General features: G+C 36.1%; 1 long non-coding RNA gene across 1 annotated transcript in view; it reads left to right on the top strand.

The window, feature by feature from the left end:
- The window catches only part of LOC110271066, a 20,452-nt gene continuing 3,295 nt past the window's right edge, over nucleotides 7,370-24,526 (top strand). Inside the window, exons 1-2 of the long non-coding RNA XR_002361127.1 lie at nucleotides 7,370-7,380; nucleotides 22,135-22,143. This is a non-coding gene — a long non-coding RNA (uncharacterized LOC110271066). The remainder of the gene's footprint in view (nucleotides 7,381-22,134; nucleotides 22,144-24,526) is intronic.

Here is a 24,526-nt window from a genome sequence, read left to right as displayed (position 1 = left end):
GACAACTGGACTAAAATTATCACCATAAGCCACTTCTTACACTTGAGTGAATCCTTTTGCAACTAGCCTGGTTTTGTACCTATCTATGGTGCCATCAAAATTGAATTTTACCCGAAAAATTCATTTGCAATCCACACCCTTCTTGCCTTTTGGGAGTTTAGTGAGACACCAAGTTCTGTTCTAATCTAGAGTTGCCAATTCAGCTTGTATTTCCTTTCTCCAATATTCATGTGCAGCCGCTTCCTCATAAGTGTTAGGTTCTAGATTTGAGGTGATGGCTAGAGAAAGGGACTTGTATTTTGGGGTTAGTTTATCATATGACAAGTGTTGTGAGATATGATATAAAGAATTAGAGTTGACAAAGTTGCAAGTGCGAGCTACGTGGGTTATCATACAATGGTAGTCCTTCAAATAAGTAGGCGGTTTCTTGATTCTTTCATATTTTCTAGTGATGCAGTCATGTGTGATGTCATAGTTTTGTGATGTAGGTGCATTGTTAGTATGTGATATGGTAATGGATGCATGATGTGTGAGAAAATTGGTAAATGCATTGAGCTTGAGAAATGTTCATTTGAATCTATGAGTGTGGTATGTGTGGGTGATTACATGATGTGTGAATGGTGTTGACAGTGGTAAATTCGTCGGTAAAGATTTTCACAAATATAGTCGCATTGCAAGTATAGTTCTAAACCGACAATTAAACCTCAATCAAATTTAAATAGTTTGTCACTCAAGCAAACCCAATAAAAATCAACCGAAGTATTTAAATCTCGGGTTGTCTCTCAAGGTATTGCAGGTAAGTGTTCTTATAATTGGTTATGTAAAAGTATATTTTTGGGTTTTTGAAATAAGAAACAAGAAGGTAAAATGGCAAGAAAATAAATCACTAACTAAGAAAGCTCCTAACAAGGAAAGAGAATTAGAAGTCCTATCCTAACTATCATTATCAATTTTGTGATGATAATTTCCTTTTGCTTTCACTTAGTTAACCTCTAACAATGAAGGAAAGTCAAGTGAGCAAAATCAACTTAGGTTCACAAGTCCTAATCAAAGACTAGATTTAGTGATGCATAAGCTAACTAGCAAGTCTCAATTACCAATCAACAAAAGACTTTTGATAACTCAAGAGTCTCTAAATAATCAATCCAAGTTAAGAACATAAAAATCTAATTTAGAATCCTCTCAAGCATTTTATCAAACACTTGGAAGGTACAAAATAAAAGCATGGAGAATTACTAAGAGATAATAAAATCTAAACTAACAATTGCAAGCAATCAGTAACAAAAAATAAAGAAAGAAGCAATAAACATGAAATACCTCAAATTGCATTAATAAGAAATTGAATCTAACATGAGAGTTCATAAACCAAATTAGCAAAATAAGGAAATCACAAAGGGAAATAGATAACTAAAGAACTAGAATAATAGAATGTAGAAGAGAAACTAAATTAAAGCAACATGGAAATCTGAATTAGAGAAGAAATAAAGCTAAAAATCCTAAAACCTAGAGACAGGAGAGAGTCTCTCTCTCTAGAAAACTACATCTAAAACTTAAAATTGTGTATGAAAGTGTGAATGAGTGAATGCATCCCATTTTGCTCCACTCTGCAGCCTCTAATCTGTGTTTTCGGGCTTGAAACTGGGCCAAAAATAGCCCAGAAATTACCCCCAGCGATTTCTGATACGTACAGCACGTGTCTCTATCACGCGTACGCATCACTTGTCTGCCGCAGTATCCACGTGTCCGCATCATCCACACGTACGCGTCGCCTAACAGTAAGGCAACTATGGCAAATTTCATATCATTTCGAAGCCCCGGATGTTAGCTTTTCAACACAACTAGAACCGTCTCATTCGGACCTCTGTAGCTCAAGTTATGATCGATTTAATACGAAGAGGTCAGACTTGACAGCTTTGCAATTCCTTCAATTTCTTGTGTTCCTTCCACTTTTGCATGCTTCCTCTTTATCCTTTAAGCCATTCCTGCCCTATAAACCCTGAAAACACTCAACAAACATATCACAACATCGAATGGTAATAAGAGAGGATTAAAAATATCTAATTTAAGGCCAAAGAAGCATGTTTTCAATCATAGCACAAAATTAGGAAGGAAAATGTAAAACATGCGACTTTTATGAATAAGTGTGAGAATAATGGGTAAAATCTACTGAATTAAGCACAAGATAAACCGTAAAATAGCGGTTTATCAAGTGTATCATATTGAGAAAGATCAATACATTGTGAAGTACGAGTGGGTGCTATAGGAATGTCAGTGCTGGTGGAATGTGAAAATGGAAAGTGAGTTTCATAGAAGGTTATACTTCTAGATATAAAAATTTCTTTTGATTTTAAATCAATATGACGAAAACCCTTTGTTCTAAATTTAAAACCGAAAAAAGTTATTTTCCTAGCTCTTGAATCTAATTTTGTTCTTGAATTTATTAATGTGGAGGCATATGCAAGAGAACCAAATACTCTTAAATATGAAAGGATAGGTATGTTACCATACAAAAGCTTATAAGGACTAGTATTATCCAGTTTAGTGTTGTGCAACCTATTAATTAGGTGAATAGCATGAGCAACTGCGTATTGCCAAAAACAATATGGAATTCCTGATCGAAATAACAGTGCTCTAGCAACACCTAAAATGTGTTGGTGTTTTTGCTTTACAATCTCGTTTTGTTCTGGTGTTTCTACACAAAAAAATTGGTATAAAATTCTAGTTGATATAAAAAATGATATTAGAATGAATTTTGGCCTATTGTCAGTTCTTATACACTTAACTTATTTTTTTAAATTGTACTTTGACAAAATTCAAAAAATTAATAACCAATTGTGATGCCTCAGATTTGATTTTCATAAAAAATTCAGGTGAATCTGCTTTTACCATCGACCACAGTAAAAAAGTACATATGTCCTTCATTAATAAGGATAGAAATGGGACCCCACATATTCATGTAAACAAAGTCAAAATAATCTTTTATTTTAGTTGTACTAAGATCAAAAGATAATTTTTTTTGTTTTTCAAAATGACATGAGTTACAAGGAAGTTTTGAAGCAATACAATCTATAAAACGGATAATATTTCTTCATTAAAATTAGTTTATGCATGGGTATGTGTCCTAATCTAAGATGCCAAATGTTGTTGTGCTCAGTGTGTGAAGGTGTTATGTGATGAGTAATAGTCAAAGTTGCCGCCAATGAAGCTTGTTTTGTTGGAGGAGGGAGAAAGTGAGAGAATTCTAGTTCTCTACTCATTGTATATAACCCTTCTCTATACTTAGTAATGCTAATCATCTTTGATGTGGATTAATCTTGTCTCTCCCCACACTTATTATTGATTAACCGTTGCCAATATAAGTTTGAGGTTAATTTTGACATAGAGATCAATTTGAAATCAAAAGAGGGAACGTATAAAACATTTTTGAGAAAATTTTTTTTATAGAAAGTAATTATGCCAATTATGGTACTGACAGTTTTCGTCCCATTTGGCAATATCACATTGATTGGAGCAATGTTTTGAAAGCTTGCAAAATATTTTAAGTCGAAAGTCACATGACCCATAGTGCAGATTTTAGAGTGATAATGTTCATAATTCTTCATTAAAATGTAATGCAATGGTATCATCATGATCCTCAGTGATCACGTGATTGATTGTGGTGTTATGTTGCTGTCGTTGCTGAAAATGGGAGGACTACCCATACTTCTTATAGCACACATATTCTGTGTGGCCTTGCTTGTTGCAATGAGAGCATGCCATTGTAACTCTACGACCTCTACTACCTAGATTTTCTCTAGGGTGGAGAAAATAAGGGTTTGATTGATTTGTGTTAATTTTCGAAATTTGAGATTGAAGATTCGTGAATTGATGAAGGAGATTGGCATTGCTCTAGTTGTCAAAACCACCACTCGAGGATATCTGTTCACCATGTCCGCCATTTTTGAGAAATCAATGAATCACAGAATAATAAGAATTCAGATCTTCTTCTTCCTTCCAATTCGTTGATATGGAACAATTATGTTCACCAAGAAAGAACTTGTGAAATAGCCTCTCATCAAACTCTATTGGATGAGTTTGAAGGAAGTGGTAAGAAAGGGGAAAAGAAAATGTCGAAGGAAAAATAAAGGAAAGAAAGAAAATGACGTCATTGGCAACTATTGGCAATTCACAACCTTTTAATTCGATTCACAACTTGATTGCTCTCCACGCTCACCGTACCATGAAGAAAATCTCATGTCTTAAACTATTCAAGTTGTGATGTTAATGGTTTGATGAAAGAGGAAGAGTGAAAGTTGAGAGAAAGAGAAAAATGAGTTCTTCTCATTTTGAAAATTTTTAAATGAATGAAAACAGAAAACTAAAAAAATATTTAGTGGTTAACCTTATATACTCCTTATGTACTCCTACTATAAATAATTACCATCAACATTAAACTAATAAAAAAATAATCTAGGTAACAGGCAGAACCACCCAACGCGACGATGGCGGCCCAATACACGGTCAGAAACTATGTAACAACCCAGACCACCCGCTAGCACGATATTGTCCGCTTTGGCACACAAGGCCTCACGGTTTTGCCTTTGACGATAGGGATGCTAGCCGAAGCCCCCCACACTCACTCGTCAAAACGCGTCATGCTAGGGAGAGGTATCCACACCCTTATAAGGCATGCTTCGTTCCCCTCTCCAACCGATGTGGGCCTTACAATCCACCCCACTAAGGGAGCCCAGCGCCCTCGCTGGCACATCGATCCGGGTCCCGGCTCTGATACCATCTGTAACAGCGCAGACCACCCGCTAGCACGATATTGTCTGCTTTGGCACACAAGGCCTCACGATTTTGCCTTTGACGATAGGGATGATGGCCAAAGCCCCCCACAGTCACTCGTCAAAACGCGTCATGCTAGGGAGATGTATCCACACCCTTATAAGGCATGCTTCGTTCCCCTTGTAAGGCCCACATCGGTTGGAGAGGGGAACGAAGCATGCCTTATAAGGGTGTGGATACCTCTCCCTAGCATGACGCATTTTGACGAGTGAGTGTGGGGGGCTTTGGCCATCATCCCTATCGTCAAATGCAAAACCGTGAGGCCTTGTGTGCCAAAGCGGACAATATCGTGCTAGCGGATGGTCTGGGCTGTTACAGATGGTATCAGAGCCAGAACCCGGATCGATGTGCCAGCGAGGGCGCTGGGCTCCCTTAGGGGGGTGGATTGTAAGGCCCACATCGGTTGGAGAGGGGAACGAAGCATGCCTTATAAGGGTGTGGATACCTCTCCCTAGCATGACGCGTTTTGACGAGTGAGTGTGGGGGGCTTTGGCCATCATCCCTATCGTCAAAAGCAACACCGTGAGGCCTTGTGTGCCAAAGCAGACAATATCGTGCTAGCGGGTGGTCTGGACTGTTACAAACTACACCGAGGATGGTGCCGTCGTGAAGGGGAAAATGGAAACGAAGGTTTGCAAAATAGCTGGTGTGGCGATACCAAGGCAGTGCCTCCACGAAGGAAAAGTAGACAATCACAATGGTGGATGGCAGAACAACGACACTAACGGAAGGCAGAACAACGATGGAGGAGAAGAAGAACCAGAACTCACGATCGAGAGAAGAACCATTGAAGATTGAAAAAAAAGGGTGATTTTTAAAATTTAAAAAAGTATTCAGGTGTCCTCAATTAAGTTTAGTATCCTTAATTTTAGAATATTAAAATTTTTAACCGATAAATGTCAACAAATAAACTCTTTTTTCTATTTTTATGTTGATGGAATAATAATTAAAAGTAAGTATATATTTAAATAGGTCTTTAAAATATTTTATATTGATATTTTTGTTTACAAGAAAATTTTATTACGTTGAGTTCTTTGAACTTTATAAACGTAAAACATATAGTTTCTTCCGTCACACTTTTAACGATCTATTTGTCTAAGTGAAAATAATGAATCTGACTAAGGTAGAGGCTTATATGTCTTACTTTTGTAAAGTTCATGAACTTCAATGTAATAAAACTATTTTAGAGACGAAATCGTCTAACGCAAAATTCTTTAGGAACCGATTTGAATATATACTCTAAAAGTAATATAAAATTTAATAGAGTAATTACCAAAATTATTAGTTCATGAAGTTTTTGAAATCGAATACTTTAGTCTCTCAGATTTTAAAATATAAAAAATAATTTTTAACGTTTAATTTTGTTAGGCAATACAATCTTCATCTATTAGTCATTAAGGGTAACTTGCTGATATAGAATGTTAACTTACACACATAGTCATTAAGTGTCCACGTGTGCAAGCTAGACAAATTAGTCTCCAAGGTAAAATACAAAATAGTCCCGGAAAATTTTGAAAAATCTCAAAATAATTCTTAAAAATTTTTAAAATTCCAAAACAATTCCTTCGAATATTCTTAATCTTTTTCAAAAGTCAATGTCTTATAATATTTTTATTAATCAGAATAATAAAATATTATAAAAGAATATATAATAAATAAAGAATACAAAAAAATAAAATATATATTAAAAGATAAATTTTATTCACTAACACTAAAATGTGATATGAAAATATTATTTAATCATTAATCTATGATACTTACATCGAAGTGATTTAAAAACTATAATAATAACAACTAAATCAAAGAAGTTGTTGCATTATAAAGCTCATTATTTATATATCTAATAATTATTCTCTACATACAAGTCATATTTTTATACAAGTCTATACAAGTCATTTATATTCACGCGCGCACGTTCCTCTTCGTGGTATTACCGCACGTTCTTTTTCTTCTTCTTCTTGCTACACCTTCTTCTTCGTCGTTATTTTTCTCTGTCGCTTTCGTCGTTACCAACACCACCTCCTCCTCTTCCTCTTTTTTTCATTGGAATTTCTTCTCTTCATTCCTTTTCCTCCTTCTCCTCAATCATTAGTTTTCTCGTTGTTGAAGATAATGAATAATTCAAGTTCAGATTGTCAATTGAACCAAAATGAAATTGATTATTGTTTTGAATCCAATTAAGTGGTTGAGGTATGATTCAATTCTACTTAATTTTTTCGTTGTTAGTTTATGATTTTGTAGGTGAATAATGTTTCATCGTTGATGGATTGAATTGAATGTAATGTAAAAGTTCTGCATTAAAAAAAATATTTTTCTGTATTTCAGCAAATTTGGGTGTAACACGAAGATATTTGGATGTAAAACGAAGATATTTGGGTGTATTGTTTAAGAATTTTTGGTGTATGTGTGCTGATAAGTTCTGCATAATTCAAAACTCTTATTCTCCCTCCTTCTTATCTTCTGCCGCTTCTTCTCTTCTTTTTTTCATCATCATCATTATCATCTTTTTTTTCGTATTCATCTTTTTTTTATCTTCTCGAGTTTCTTCTTGTTGTACTCTGTTAACAAGAATAAAAACAAAAAAATTAAACAAAGAAGAAGAAGAAACACATAATACTGCAAAATTATTTGGAAGATGATGAACTTACATTCATTCAATTAAAAGAAAAAAATAAATAAGGAAAAAAAGAAGAAAAAAATGCAGCAATAGAGAAAATATTTTTCTGTATTTGCAGCAAATTTGGGTGTAAATCGAAGATATTTGGGTGTAACACGAAGATATTCGAGTGTATTGTTTAAGAATTTTCAATATATATGTGCTAATAAGTTCTGCATAATTCAAAACTCTTCCTCTTCCTCCTCCTTATCTTCTGCTACTTCTTCTTCTTTTTTTCATCATCACCATCTTCTTCTTCTTTTTTTGTTATTCATATTTTTCTTTTTATTTTACCTTCTCGAGTTTCTTCTTGTTGTACTCTTTTATCAAGAATAAAAACAAAAAAATCAAACAAAGAAGAAGAAGAAACATATAATGCTGCAAAATTACTTGGAAGAGGATGAACTTATATTCATTCAACTAAAACAAAGAAAGAAATAAGGAAAAAAAGAAGAAGAAGAAGAAGAAAAAATGCAGCATTAGAAGAAATATTTTTCTGTATTTGCAGCAAATTTGGGTGTAACACAAAAAAAATATTTTGGGTGTAACACGAAGATATTGGAGTGTATTGTTTAAGAATTTTCGGTGTATGTGGGCTTATAAGTTCTACATAGTTCAAAACTCTTCCTCTTCCTCCTCCTGATCTTCTGCTTCTTCTTCTTCTTCATCTTCTTGTTTCATATTCTTATAATTCATTTTGGGAGGAAAAATCAAACAAAGAAGAAAAAAAATTCATAATGTTACAAAATCAATAGAAAGAGGAGGAGAAACAAATGCAGCAACAACAACAGTAATAAAAAAGCGACGATGAATATGAAACATGCGAAAAAAAAAGAGGAGAAACGCAAAGAATGAGAAAATGAAGGAAGAGGAGGAGGAGGAGGAAGAGGAACGCAGGATACAAAGAGGAACAACGTGACACGCACAATTTATGTAAATGGCTTGTATGATTTCTATGCCAAAAAGACTTGTATGTGTAGTAGTACTCTATATCTAAACTCCTAATATATTGGCATCAAATAAACATAGAAAAATATTTATAAGTGAAAAAATATTTTTTTATATAACTATTAATTGTAGTGGCACAAATAGTTTTAACTGAAAGTCTATTTTATATAATTTTATAACCAGAAAAATCTAAAATTTTTAAAAAACATGAATAAAATACTTAATTTGCCAAGACTTTTTTTTTCAAGTGTTGCAAAGCATTAGAAGTTTATAATTAAAAAAAAAAGATACTACTTTGAAATATTGTATTTTATTTTTGGAATTAATTTGTCCAAATTATACACGTAGACACTTAATAACTATATATGCGAGTCAATATTTTACGTCAGCATACCGTTAGTAACTAATGGAAAAAACTGTGTTGTCTAACAAAACTAAATGTTAAAAGATTATTTTATATATTTTGAAATCTAAGGAATTAAAGTGTTTAGTTTTAAAGACTTCAAAAACTTATTTAAATAATTCTTAATTAAATTGTTATTTATAAGACTCAAAATAAAATTAAAATGAAAATGAGCATTAGAGTTGCTTTAAGTTACACCGACAAATGAATTTCTTTCTTATTTTGCTGAATTTAGGTGAGCTTCTTTAGACAATTTTACGGATCAGTTACTAAAGCTGACTATGTAGCATTACGACATGGATTTATCATGGTGAGTTTGTAATTAAAAAAGAAAGATACTATCTTTTTTTCCTTTAACTTAAAAGGGCTTCCAAGTATATAATATAATAGAACATGTGTGATTATTCTAGGCACATTTGGCACCAGGAAGTGAAGCCAAATTTGATTTCCAGAAGTATATACATAGATCACTTGAAGAGGATTTCAAAATCGTTGTAGGAATAAGGTAAGTTATCATTTTTTTTTAAACAAATATTTTAAATATTTTATTTATCAATATATAATAATTGAATAAAATTCAAAATATCTCCTGACAATTATCTCAAAAGACAACGAGGTCCTTAACAAAAAAAAAACCCAACTCGATCCCTGACAATTATTTTAAAAGGACAACGAGGCTCTTGTACCAAAAAAAAGTTAATGTTGTTTTTTTTGCACAGGGACTAATCAGTCCTAAAAAAAATATTAGGGGCTGAATTGGGTGTTTTTTTCTTAGGGCCTCATTGTCCTTTCGAGATAATTGTTAGGGGCTGAGTGGGGTATTCACTTTTGAACGCATGAACGCAATTTATATTTTTGTATCTTATTACTTATCTCGTTTTTTTTTGGGTGACTATTACTTATCTCGTTTACAGTGTAAATAACTTGAATTTATAATAATTTGAAAAACGAGAGTATCTACATTAATCTAATATTTTAATTTTTTAGCATGCAACTACTTTAACAGACTAAATAATCTATTAGATTTGAAAAGCGGGAGTACGTACTCCTCATCTAGCACCCCATGAGTTCGTCCACGCTTTGTCAGAATTTCACTGCGCCGCCTCCATGGTTACGCCTTTTTTTGTCTTTTCTTGATCAAAGTCTTTTCTTGGTCAAAGTCTTTTCTATCATCTTCTACTTTCTTCTCTTAATTTCTTTCCCACTTAGTTCCCTAATTTTCGTTTTTTCTCCCAATTCATTTCTCTTTTAATTCATTCCATTTTCTAATTCACCCATTCCATATATCTTATTTCTCTCTGGAATCATTAAATACCAATTCTGATTTTTTATACACCATGAATAACAAATCAGAGACTCAAAACCCTCATATAATTGATAGTGATCAAGAGGATGATTTGATCGTTTTAGCTTATGAAGATATTTCGGAAGGAATTCAAGCCTACACACGGAGCCTGTCTGGAAGAATTTTTTTGGATCGGATCTTTTTCGTAGGTACCATGGAAGGAGCTCTCTATGCAATATGGAATAAACCAGAAGGATTCAAAGTAGTCAAAAAATTCAGGAACCAGTTTTAATTTTTCTTTGAGAATGACTCTGATGTGACTCGAATTGAGAGGGGTTCGCCTTGGTTATTCAAGAATTATGTTATTCATGTTCGCAGATGGAAGCAGTCAATAAACATGGAGCATAATCACATCTCTTTTTTTCCTGTATGGGCACAATTTTGGAGATTGCTTGAACAATACAAAACGCTTGAGGTTGGTCGAAAATTGGGTGGGAGACTTGGTGAAATTGAAGATGTTGCTCTATTTGAAGTTAGAGGCAAAGATACATGCATAGTGAAGGCTAAAGTGGAACTGAACGGTGATAAAAAAGTGAGTGATACACTGAAATTGCTTGATCTTAATCAGAAAATGCTGAAAATTGGAGTACGCTATGAACATATAGGTGTGTTCTGTACTTATTGTACAAAATTGGAACATGAATCTAAGAACTGCCAATTTTTTATTGATGATTCTGCCCAAAACAATATCAAGGAAGATAGAGTTGGTGAATGACTTAAGGCAGATCAAGTCGGTAGGCGTTTAACTGAAAACAGAGCTTCCTTCAATCCTAACTAACCTCGGGATGATTCTATTCCAGCTCAACCGAAGAAAAAATCTGCACCTGCTTGGCTTTTTGATAGTTTCTCAAAATGAGTGTGCAAGATTATCAGAAAAAAAAGAATAATGAAAAAATTACTGCCAATTCGGGTTCTAGAGCAGAAAATGAGGGTGAATCAGAAAACACAGGTACGACTACTGATACTAATTCTTCTTCTAATGCTTTATTGGAGATATCCTATCCTATGAATAATGTCCAACACAATAACAATGTCATATCCAAGCTTAAAAAGGAGAACAAAAAGCCAAACCTGAAATAACTTGCCAAAAAATCTGTGATAGGTTTCAAACGGTGGAATGGAGGTAATGGTACTGAAGATATTTCAAAGAAAATTTGTCTCAATGATAGTGTCTCTGAGGCTATGATGGTGGAGGGTGCCAGCCTTCAAGTGGCACCCAAAGAAATATGAAACTGCTCTCGTGGAATTGTCGGGGTTTGGGGAGACCCCTGACAATCCACAATCTTAAAGGGATTTACAAATCCTACTCCTCCGAGGTTGGTTTTATCTGTGAAACAAAAAATCAATCTCGATAAGTTGAAGAAAAACTAAGATCTTGTGGTTTCAAGGAATGGTTTATTGTGGATCTGGATGGATTATCAGGGGGTTTGGCAATGGCATGGAGGGATGGTTGCACTGTTCAGATTTTACAGCATGGTAGATTCTTCATTGCGGCATCAGTTCTGACAGCTGGTTCTAATGATCCCTATGGTGTTCTAGGTGTTTATCTCAGTTCAAATGATCAATATAGAATGGCTCAGTTTGCTGAATTAACTTCAGTCATCCAACAGTTCGATGGTAATGTTGTGTTAATAGGTGATTTTAATACCATTTCTAATCAATTGGAGAAAGCAGGTGGGGGTGCTAAATCTCCTTCTTCTATTAAAACCTTTAACAGTTTTATTGATGATAATTCCCTGATTGATATTGGTATGGTCGGAAGACCATTCACTTGGTCGAATAGACGGAGGGGTGATGAGTTGATACAGAAAAGACTGGACTAATTCCTGGTAGGAGTTGATTGGCAGCAACTCTATCGCAATGCAACGGTTCTTAGACTATCAGAATCAGGGTTGGATCACTCCCTTCGTCTCTTAGACTCTAATCCGAGAACTGAGAGATATAAATGCTGATTCAAATTCCAAGAAAGATGGTGTTCTAATGATGAAATAAGGTAGATTGTTAGACAGGTTTGGCACGAACAGATTGATGGTTCAGCCATGTATATTCTAGCTCAAAAAATAAAGCGTTGTCAGCATAAGATTGTCAGATGGCAGCAAGATCACAGATCTAATTCGAAGGTGGAGATTGATTTACTACAGTCTGAATTAGAGGAACTTCGTTTAGTAGGAATTCATGGAGGAGACATCATTTCAGAAATAGAGGACAAACCTGAAAAAGCATTGCAAAATGAGGAATCTTATTGGAAAGATAATTCTAGAGTCAAATGGCTCAAATCCGGTGATCAGAATACACCTTTCTTCCATTAGAAATTTAGAAATCGAACCCGAAGGAATAAAATTTGGCAACTAACTGGTAGTGATGGTGAAGTGGCTACTTCAAATGCTGGTATTGCTTCTGTGGCTGAATCTTATTTCAAGGACATCTTTTCCTCCACTTGTCATGAGAACCCTGAACCTCTGTTTACTGATTTTGAACCTAAAGTTACAGCTCACATGAACCGTAGGCTTCAAAGACCAGTGACTATTGAGGAAGTGAAACATGCAACATTTAGCATTCACCCTCAAAGTGCTCTAGGAGATGATGGTATGACAGCAAAATTTTTTCAAAGCTTTTGGAACATACTTAGTGGTGATGTGTTTCCAGCAGTTAAGAGCTTCTTTTTAGGGGTAAAATTTTGAAGAATTTTAACCACACTTAGATCTATCTTATTCCCAAGATTTCTGATGCTAAAGATATGACTCAAGTAAGACCGATAAGCCTAACCTCAGTCTTTTACAAGATTATCTCCAAAGTATTTTACATAGACTTCAGGGTATGATGAATAGACTAATTAGCCCTACGCAGAGTGCTTTTATTAAAGGCAGATTAATCTTTGATAATATCCTAATTGCTAAAAAAAAGGGGACTCAAAAATGAAATGGTGCTAAAATTAGATATGAGTAAGGCATATGATAGGGTGGAATGTCACTTTCTTTGGTTTATATTGGAGAAGTTTGGTTTTGATTCTCGGTAGATCATGTGGATTCGAGAATTATTGACAACTATTTCTTATTCTATTATTGTGGAAGGACAATCCTATGGTTTCTTCAAACCAAATAAAGGTATTTGACAAGGAGATTCTATATCTCCCTATCTTTTTCTTTTCTGTGCAGAAGGTCTTTTCTTCTTGCTACACAAGGCAGAATAAAACAGACTAATTCAGGGTCTTCAGATACATAGGCAATGTCCCAAGGTCAACCACCTCCTCTTTGCTGATGATTCCATCTTATTCTGTAAGGTTAATCCTGAAGCATGCTCAAATATCCTGCATTTGTTGAATTCTTATGAAAGCATTAGTGGCCAGAGGGTAAATCTTAATAAATCTGTTGTATTCTTTAGCCACAACATTTTCTCCACTACTCGTTCACTACTGGCTAACTCTATGAATATTAATCATATTGGGGCTCAGGATAAATACCTGGGTTTGCCGTCTGCAGTCTCTAAATCGAAAAAGGCTTCTTTTAGTATGATCAAAGAAAAAGGTTCGGAAAAAAATCCAAGGGTGGAAGCACAATCTTCTATCATCAGGTGGTAGACTCGTATTGCTTAAGGAAGTGGGAGAAGCTATTCCTATTTATACATTGTCTTGCTTCAAGTTGTCTGATGGTTTAATTTCGAAAATTCACTCTCTACTTTCTCAGTTCTGGTGGGAACAAAAAGGTTCTGAAAGGTGGATGGCTTGGATTGGTTGGGAGTATGACTTACCCATGAAGAGAAGGAGACCTTGGATTTAAAGATCTCAGAATCCAAAATCTGGCACTTTTAGGCAAACAGTTTTGGCGACTCGTAACACAGCCTACTTCCCTAACATCCAAAATTCTTAGAGGTAAATACTTTAGCAATGGTAATTGATACGTAAAAATTAATTCTCCATAATAACTACCGACAAGTATACAGGGTCGCATCAAGTAATAAAACTCACAAGACTGAGGTCGATCCCACGAGGATTAAAGGATTAAGCAATCAATAGTCAATTGATTATTCTAGTTAGACAATTATTTTGGAGTGATAAGCAACAGGAAATATAAATGACTAGAAATTAAAAGAAAGCAATAAAGTGCAAGAAAAGTAAAGGGCAAGAATATAAATTGCTGGAAAGTAAAATTGCACGAAAGTAAAGAACATCAAAGTAAAGTGCAGGGGAAATAAAATGCAGGAAGGTAAAGTACAAGGAACTAAATTTGCAAGAAAGTAAATGACTGAAGTAAAGATGGAAGACATAAGGGATTGGAGATGTTGATTTCTCTTGAATCAATGGGTCTCACTCCATCCCAATCATGTAAGATAGATCCATGGCAGATTGTAAATAATTGGGTCCCAATCTCTTGGTGACTCAATTTCTCTCAACACAATCAATTTCCACTCTCGTGATCTAATTGCTCATGAGAAGAGATGAAGTTCAATTTCTAATCCAAAGACCACACAACCCTCAAGACCTCAATTCAAAGTGGTTACATCTCACATACCAACTAAGAATGTATTGATCAAGAGGATTATGAGAGAAGAGCCTCAAACTAAATTCCATGATCCATTTATCAAGGCTCACATGTAATTCAAGTAGATCCAATCCCCCTCTCGGAAGTAATTGGATCTATGAAGTACAAAGATTCTCTCTTAGATAAACAAATATGATTTCTAATCTCATACTACATAAATCCACAGACCCCAATATTAGAGTGGTTATATGTCACGTACCAATTCTAAATCAAGAATCAACTTCATTATGCCAAGAGAATTCAAACTGAATCCTATGTTCCCTCTCTCAAGGTTCACAATAGAATTCTAATAGATCCAAGGATCTTTGAAGAACAAAACTCTCTTGCAAGGATTATAAAAGATATCGAAGTATGAAATTATAATGAAGAAGAGAAGAAGAGATAAATATTAATTCAATCAAAATTGAAACAAAGCTCCTTTCCCAAATGCAGAGGGAATTAAGTGGTCATTGCTCTCAAATAAAAATCAAACTGCATAAAGTTAAAATACAGAAAATGAAAGATGAAGATTAAGAATTCAAAATTGAAAATTAAAGAATTCATAAACGAGATTACAAATTAAACTAAATTACTACTAAGGAAGAAGAAAAGAGAAAGGGACGAAGAGAGTATAAGGGGAGGGATCCGAAGACCCACTCCCAGTGGAGTATGCCAATTCACAGAATTCAAATTGGTTTTCACTCTCTCCCCCAATCCAATCTTCCCTAATTCTATAAACCTAATGCCTTTATATAGCCTTTCCTAAATTGCAAATTGAAATGAAATTAAAAGCAAATTACAATCAAAATGAAAATTAACTATTCTAGATCATTCTTGTGGCCTTGATTGGTTGAGATTTATGGGCTTTACTTGCTTGAGTTTGGATGGACCTTGAAGTAATTGAATTGAACCAAAACCAAGCTGCAGGGGTCACTTGGGCGTTAGTGGCAATAACGCCTTCACAAGCCCAAGTTAGCAACGTGTGTGTTAGTTCCCTGGAGGTCCAAGTCTTTGCTCTTATTCTTGGGGCTTAAAGATGACCATGATTTGAGCTTCAATTTCATACTTCACTATAGACTATTATCCATCGTAGGAAAGCTCTGAATGTCAACTTTCCAATGCAACTGGAAGCATCTCAATTGGATCTCTGTAGTTTAAGTTATGCTCCATTGAAGGGGACATAGTCAGCCTGCCAGAATCGCAGGAGTTGTTGGCAAACACGCCTTTGTATTTCCAAGTTGCCAAGGCCTTCAAATTCTGAAGCTCTAAATAAAGCCCGCTTTTGAAGCTTTAAACGAATGTCAACCCCATACTATGATATATGCTTGGAAAGCTCTGAATGTTTACTTTCAAACGCCGTTGGAATCACTTCATTTGAAGCTTTGTAGCTCAAGATATACTCCATTGAAGGAGGTAAGGTTAGGCTGCCAAGCTCACCAGCGTTTTTGGCAAACACTCCCTTGTATTTCCAAGTTAGCAATGTGCTACCTCCATTCTTCATCATCCAAAGCTTCCTGGCGTTGTTGCCAAACATGCCAATGCTTTCTTGAGTTGGCAACGTGATCGTGGCTTCCATTCTTCACCATCCAAAGCTTCCTGGCATTGTCATTGGACACGCCAATGTGTCCTGGAGTTGGCAACGTGCTTGAGCTTTCCTCATGGCTCCATGCTTGCTTCCTGGCATTGTCATTGAACACACCCATGTATCCTGGAGTTGGCAACGTGCTTGGGTAGAAGAATCATCATCCAGGGTCGCCTTGAGTTATTTCCAAACACGCCAACACAATTCTAAGGTGAGGAACGTGCTCGAGCCTTCATCCTTCTTGCCAAGTTTTGCTTCTTGGCGTTGTTGCCAAGCACTCAAGTAGTAGTACAAGTTGGCAACATGCCAATCCTTCCCATAATCACTCCTTGCTCCAGGGCTTCCTTGCTTCATCATTGGCATTCATTGACCAAACAAAATGCATCAAAGTATTGCTATAATCACAAGATAATGCATCATTCATAGCATCAAACAATTCTTTGCATAAATCTCATGAAAATGCACAAAATCAACCATGTTTGATTGAATCAAGACAAGCATAAATTTCTCATCCAAGAACTTACTTATTGCCTAAGAAAATACATGAAACCAACCTAAAGCACACAAAAAATGGCTAGTAAAACTAGCCAAGATGCCCTGGCATCACAACACCAAACTTAAACCTTGCTTGTCCTCAAGCAAGAAAAGAACTATGCACAAAGAATTCTCTTAATTGGAATGTATTGAAGAATTGCTCATGATGCCTTAGTGGGTGAAGTAATTAGGTGATAGTGGGGTGAACTCCAATTTATATGCTTATGCAAGGATTCCAGTGCTCATTAGTCCTTACATTTTGGAAGTCTTAGATCTTAGGACTTTCATTCAAATGATATTATGGAAGTCTCTTTATAGATAATCACCTTGAAGTAGCACTTATTTTCTAGCCTTTTTTACTTTTTGGATTTTGACCTCGACTCTAAGTGTCATGTCTTAAAGCAGCTCTTTAGATAAGCTTTTAATCAATACTCCCAAACCAGTTGGTTTTAAGGTATTAGGTGTTGAAGCACCCCTTAGGATTTACTTGCTCAAGCCTCTCTCTTTGACACAATTCTACCACAAGCATTTAACTAGGATAGTAACTCTTTGAGTTCTCATTTCTTTCTTTTTCTTCCTAGTAATTGATGCTCACAGCCTTTTGCCATGTTCTTTTGTTTTTCAGTTTGTTTTGCTTTCTTTTGTTGGTGCTTCTTGGATCAATAGATGTTTGAGAATCTCCATAATATTTCTTTGAACTTCATTTCCTGTCTATGAGCTCCCATGCAAGTTTTCACAAACATGCAACCTCAATACATAATCATACAATTAGAACCTCCACTCCTCTTAATCTTTTGCTTGCCCCAAGATTTATAAAATTCTTCAATATTTTCCTTTCAAATGAATGATTTCTTTTTTGTATTCTTAGAGATATTGGGTGCAAGTAAAATTCAGGATGATAATCATGATATCATAGCAACATGTTACAAATCAAATATCAAATTATGCTTATTCACAAGGAGTAATCACACATGCATAAAAAGATAGAAGACAATCATGCAATTTAAAGTGCTGAAAACAAATAAGAGGAAAAGGAGCTTTACCACCTTGTAGTTCATCTTCATTGTTGTTGTCATTTTCCTCCTACTCTTCCACCTCCCACACCAAACTTAGAATGATTGCTTGTCCTCAAGCAACAATTAAAATAGTGGTGATGGGGTTTATGATGGGTCATGAGTGTTTTCAACAGTGGAGTGTATGTAGTACATGTGTTCAAGCAAGCGAAATAAAAAAAATGACAATGAAGGCACAAGAAACAGAGACATTGATTGCAAAAACAAGTGGGGTGTGCATGATACATTGCATGAAAGATAAGTGGTACACCAAACTTAGTGTGACAATTTCACTTGGAATTGATGCAAGTATCCAGGAAAGAATGGAAACAAATTTTGTTGCATAGCAACACCAAACTTAGAATGCAATCATATGCCAATTTATTTGGAATGAAACTAAGCAAAAGAAACTATTATATGTTAATAACACAATCACCAAAAGAAAAGATTGTCACGAGTAAGGGTTTCTTGGTGAGGCATTAACACAAATAGTTGGGGTAAATAGAAGAAAGTATTAAAAACAAAATAATGACTAAAACAAAGAGAAAGAAAAGTGTCTAATATAGGTAATCAACCACCGGTAGATTGTTAATCACAATTAATCTCCAGTAACGGCACCAAAAACTTGATACTTAAAAATTAATTCTCCAAAATAACTACCGGCAAGTATACCAGGTTGCATCAAGTAATAAAAATCACAAGAGTGAGGTCGATCCCACGAGGATTAAAGGATTAAGCAATCAATAGTCAATTGATTATTCTAGTTAGACAATCATTTTGGAGTGATAAGCAACAGGAAATATAAATGACTAGAAATTAAAAGAAAGCAATAAAGTGCAAGAAAAGTAAAATTGCACGAAAGTAAAGAACATCAAAGTAAAGTGCAGGGGAAATAAAATGCCAGAAGGTAAAGTACAAGGAACTAAATTTGTAAGAAGGTAAATGACTGAAGTAAAGATGGAAGACATAAGGGATTGGAGATGTTGATTTCTCTTGAATCAATGGGTCTCACTCCATCTCAATCATGTAAGATAGATCCATGGCAGATTGTAAATAATTGGATCCCAATCTCTTGGTGACTCAATTTCTCTCAACATAATCAATTTCCACTCTCGTGATCTAATTGCTCATGAGAAGAGATGAAGTTCAATTTCTAATCCAAAAACCACACAATCGTCAAGACCTCAATTCAAAGTGGTTACATCTCACATACCAACTAAGAATGTATTGATCAAGAGGATTATGAGAGAAGAGCCTCAAACTGAATTCCATGATCCCTTTCTCAAGGCTCACATGTAATTCAAGTAGATCCAATCTCCCTCTCGGTAGTAATTGGATCTATGAAGCACAAAGACTCTCTCTTAGATAAACAAACATGATTTCTAATCTCATACTACATAAATCCAAAGACCCCAATATTAGAGTGGTTATATGTCATGTACTAACTCTAAATCAAGAATCAACTTCATTATGCCAAGAGAATTCAAACTGAATCCTATGTTCCCTCTCTCAAGGTTCACAATAGGATTCTAATAGATCCAAGGATCTTTGAAGAACAAAAATCTCTTGCAAGGATTATAAAAGATATCCAAGTATGAAATCAGAATGAAGAAGAGAAGAAGAGATAAACATTAATTCAATCAAAATTGAAACAGAGCTCCTTTCCCAAATGCAGAGGGAATTAAGTGGTCATTGCTCTCAAATAAAAATCAAATTGCATGAAGTTAAAATGCAGAAAATGAAAGATGAAGATTAAAAATTCAAAACTTAAAATTAAAGAATTCATAAATGAGAATTACAAATTAAACTAAATTACTACTAAGGAAGAAGAAAAGAGAAAGGGACGAAGAGAGTATGAGGGGAGGGGTCTGAAGACCCACTCCCAGTGGAGTGTGCCAATTCACAGAATTCAAATTGGTCTTCACTCTCTCCCCCAATCCAACCTTCCCTAATTCTATGAAGCTAATGCCTTTATATAAGCTTTCCTAAATTGCAAATTGAAATGAAATTAAAAGCAAATTATAATCAAAATGAAAATTAACTATTCTAGATCATTCTTGTGGCCTTGATTGGTTGAGATTTATGGGCTTTGCTTGCTTGAGGTTGGATGGACCTTGAAGTAATTTAATTGAACCAAAACCAAGCTCCAGGGGTCACTTGGGCGTTAGTGGCAATAACGCCTTCACAAGCCCAAGTTAGCAACGTGTGTGTTAGTTCCCTGGAGGTCCAAGTCTTTGCTCTTGTTCTTGGGGCTTAAAGATGACCATGATTTGAGCTTCAATTACATGCTTCACTATATACTATTATATATTGTTGGAAAGCTCTGAATGTCAGCTTTCCAATGCAACTTGAAGCACCTCAATTGGATCTCTGTAGCTCAAGTTATGCTCCATTGAAGGAGACATGGTCAGCCTGCCAGAATCGCAGGAGTTGTTGGCAAACACGCCTTTGTATTTCCAAGTTGCCAACGCTTTCAGATTCTGAAGCTCTAAATGAAGCCCCTTTTGAAGCTTTAAACGAATGTCAACCCCATACTATGATATATGATTGGAAAGGTCTGAATGTCTACTTTCAAATGCCGTTGGAATCACCTCATTTGGAGCTTTATAGCTCAAGATATACTCCATTGAAGGAGGTAAGGTCAGGCTGCCAAGCTCACCAGCGTTTTTGGCAAACACTCCCTTGTATTTCCAAGTTAGCAACGTGCTACCTACATTCTTCACCATCCAAAGCTTCCTGGCGTTGTTGCCAAACACGCCAATGCTTTCTTGAGTTGGCAATATGCTTGTGGCTTCCATTCTTCACCATCCAAAGCTTCCTGGCGTTGTCATTAGACACGCCAATGTGTCCTGGAGTTGGCAACGTGCTTGAGATTTCCTCATGGCTCCATGCTTGCTTCCTGGCGTTGTCATTGAACACGCCCATGTATCCTGGAGTTGGCAACGTGCTTGGGTAGAAGAATCATCATCCAGGGTCGCCTTGAGTTATTGCCAAACACGCCAACGCAATTCTAAGGTGAGGAATGTGCTCGAGCCTTCATCCTTCTTGCCAAGTTTTGCTTCTTGGCGTTGTTGCCAAGCACTCAAGTAGTAGTGCAAGTTGGCAACATGTCAATCCTTCCCATAATCACTCCTTGCTCTAGGGCTTCCTTGCTTCATCATTGTCCTTCATTGACCAAACAAAATGCATCAAAGTATTGCTATAATCTCAAGATAATGCATCATTCATAGCATCAAACAATTCTTTGCATAAATCTCATGAAAATGCACAAAATCAACAATGTTTGATTGAATCAAGACAGGCATAAATTTCTCATCCAAGCACTTACTTTATTGCCTAAGAAAATGCATGAAACCAACCTAAAGCATACAAAAAATGGCTAGTAAAACTAGCCAAGATGCCATGGCATCAGTAATGCTATAACGGCAAAAATTGGTGTCTTAGCTTCTTGGGAATGGAGGAGCATACTCGAAGGCCGAAAGATTGTTAAAAAAGATCTTAATTGGGCTGTAGGTATTGGAGAGAATATCCGAACATTTGAGGATCCTTGGCTGCCTCCTCTGTATCCTTTAATGATTTCTGATATGCCAAATAGACAGGCTAATTCTGAGTTAGTTCCAAGAGTTAAAGAACTAATTACTGAAGATAGGAATTGGAATCAGAATTTCATTCAAGAATTATTTTTCCAAGATGTTGCAAACAGGATTTTGTCAGTTAAAATTTTGCAGAGTAAGGACAAATTGCAATGGGATTTGAACAAATCCAAGCAATATGATACAGCTTCAGGTTACAGAATTGGCTATTTATTTTACCATCCGCCTCTGGAGCTTTTTCCTAATTATATGCAGCAGAAAAAGCCGTGGATTGTTCTATGGAAGTTGAACTTGCCTCATAAAATTAAGCTATTTATCTGGAAAGCTCTCCATGGCCGGCTTCCGGTGCTTGCTCAGATTCATCACCGCATCCCATCTATATATCACTAATATGCCCCTACTGTCATGAAGCAACAGAAACAGTCACTCATTGTTTGATCGATTGCTCTAGAATTAAAGATGTATAGTCTCAGAGTCATCTTCGTGACTGTCTTCCCCAATAGAGTCCTAATGACTTTTGGACATGGTGGACTGCATCAACAGAGATGCTTAACCCGTTGAAGAATGCTGACCATAATCCTCAATTTCTTGCCATCATTTGCTGGAAGTGTTGGAAAGCTCGCAACCAGTTGATTTTTGAAGGTTCTACTTCAATGCCGTTCTACCATTCTAGCAAGCTCTATCAAGTTGCTCCGTGAAATCCAAAGAACTCCCAGTTTAGGTCATTATCTCCATGAGGCAAACTCTTAGTTGCATTCAATTTGATTTATCATTCTTTCTTCTTTAAGTTTTTTCTTTGTTTTTTGAGCACACACCGTTGGATGAATACCTTCAGTATAGTGTTATTGGAAACTTCCCACCTTTTATTATGCTGTCTTGCTTTTGGACATCTTTGTATTTTATTTTTCAATAATTAATGAAATATAACCTACTATCTTTGGAAAAAAAACCTACTTTAATAAACTAATGGGTGGTTTCAAATCTAATTTCTTTTAATATATATAATATAACAATAGTACACAACTCAATATATATAATATTTTTCTTTTCATGAAGTTATTCATTAGGCTAAAGAACTTTAATATGAAATTTAGAGGCGAGTTTTATTTGGAAATGGAGGTTTTTGGTGTATATACAGATGGATGGATGTTGTAAAGATGTAGGTACAACACGCAGGTAATATGCTGATTCAGCACGCAACTAACATATTGGATACGTATCACAATCGCATGCAACATGCAGGTAACGTGTTGCTACGTGGCACTCATCCCTTTAACATGCAAGTAACATGTTTCACATGTGGCAGCATGGCAAGTAACACGCATCCTGTGTGTTGCACACGTGGCAGACGCTGGTTGGACGGCATTGCATCACGTAGCCTGCGAGGTAAGTCTTCTGTCTATAAAAATCAAAACTCGTAACCATTTTGCTTCATTGTGAGAGAAGTGTTTTCTTCCAGGGTCGGTACGATGGAGGACACTGCAAATATAGTGGTTTACCACAACGGTAAAGTCATACGAAATACATATGAGGGTGTGAACTTTGCATGTGAGAATATATTTTCGTTTGTGGTTCCGTATACTATAACATTCGCAGAACTACAGTATGAACTCTGTCAAAGAATAGAGGCTGATATTTTAAAGAGGGTGACTAACATTCTCTATAGGAGTCTGGTTGTCATATTTGGTAGCCTGATAAAGTTTGAGGTTATGCCAATCGTCGACGAAACTAGTATTCAGCGGATATTTTATATTCACCAGCAAACTCAGGTGCAACACCCGAGGATTGAGTTATACGTTGAGTTTGTGCATATTGCTGCAGATGAGGTTCAACATGACACAAATATGCAAGATGACAGAGTTAAGGCGTATTTGGGAATGAACAATGATAGCGATGAGGAGTTCAAAGCTACGTACGAAGCCGTTGATGAGGACAAGGACGGTGATAAGGGAGGTGAGGTAGTGGCAGAAACTTTAGTGCTTTTAGCCGCAGTTAGTCAACCGATGGACGTTCCACTTTTTTTGCGTAGCTTGGATCTTGACGCCATGCATGCACCGAAATTTTTCGAATATAAAAACATAAGTACGTGAGCAGTGGGTAGTATGTTTACTTGATTTTGTTTTAGCAGATCGATGAGTGACAATTTTGTTTTCTTATAGGTGTTGATTATCCTGAGGATGGCGAGTTTAGAATCGGAATGGAATACGGTTCAAGAGAATCAGTCATTACGGCAATTCGGAGTTACACTATCTCCAGAGGAGTCGATTACGTTGTTTATGAATCCGAGCCATATATACAATACAAGTCAAATTCGAAATAATGACGGTTACCTGCGTGCCACCAGCATCTCAGCCAGCGCAAGCTGGTGTCGGGGAATCGGCGCTAGCCACAGCATACTCTCCCACGCCCAAGCAAACAACAAATCAAGTGGGTCATCCATCTCCTTACAATTGTACCATGATGTAGAACACAGTGACCTGTAAAGGTGCGCAAGACAAGTTGACCCCCAACTGTAATTGCCGATCTAATCAAAATTCTGGAGCAGTGGTAGATACTTTGCGTGGGCATATGCCATCGACTTATCTGGGAAGAGGGTGGTACCCAACAGACAGAAGATGTGACACCTAACATAGCGCATAACAGACTTCTATATGTCCAAAGGTTGTGTGTCTCTAATATGGCAAACCCATGAAAGATTTATGTAGCTCTTGGAGGAACTGCTCACTTGGGGTTCGCTGCCGAATATTGCGAGGCTCTGGGTGACCAAGAAGTCTTGACTGCTATCGGTCCAACCAGTCACAACCTCTCCGTTGATCAGTAGGCCGAATATGTGTAAGAAGTTCTCCAGTGTCACTGTAACCTCACCCACTGGCATTAAAAACGTATGTGTCTCCGGCCACCACAACAGAAGCTAGCATCGCAGAATGCCTTTTGAACACTCTAACTCTCGAGAGCTAGTAGAATTCGGTAGTTTGTAAGGCTTGGTCAACCTCCGAATACCACGTCTTTGGCTAGTCAAGCTTACGAGGCAGAAGATTCCTATTAGCCTGGTAAAGTTCAACTATAAAA

The sequence above is a fragment of the Arachis ipaensis genome, chromosome B04 (assembly GCF_000816755.2).
Source record: "Arachis ipaensis cultivar K30076 chromosome B04, Araip1.1, whole genome shotgun sequence".
NCBI lineage: Eukaryota > Viridiplantae > Streptophyta > Magnoliopsida > Fabales > Fabaceae > Arachis > Arachis ipaensis.
Note: the sequence above shows the minus strand (reverse complement) of the source record. Positions and strands in the feature narration are given on the sequence as shown.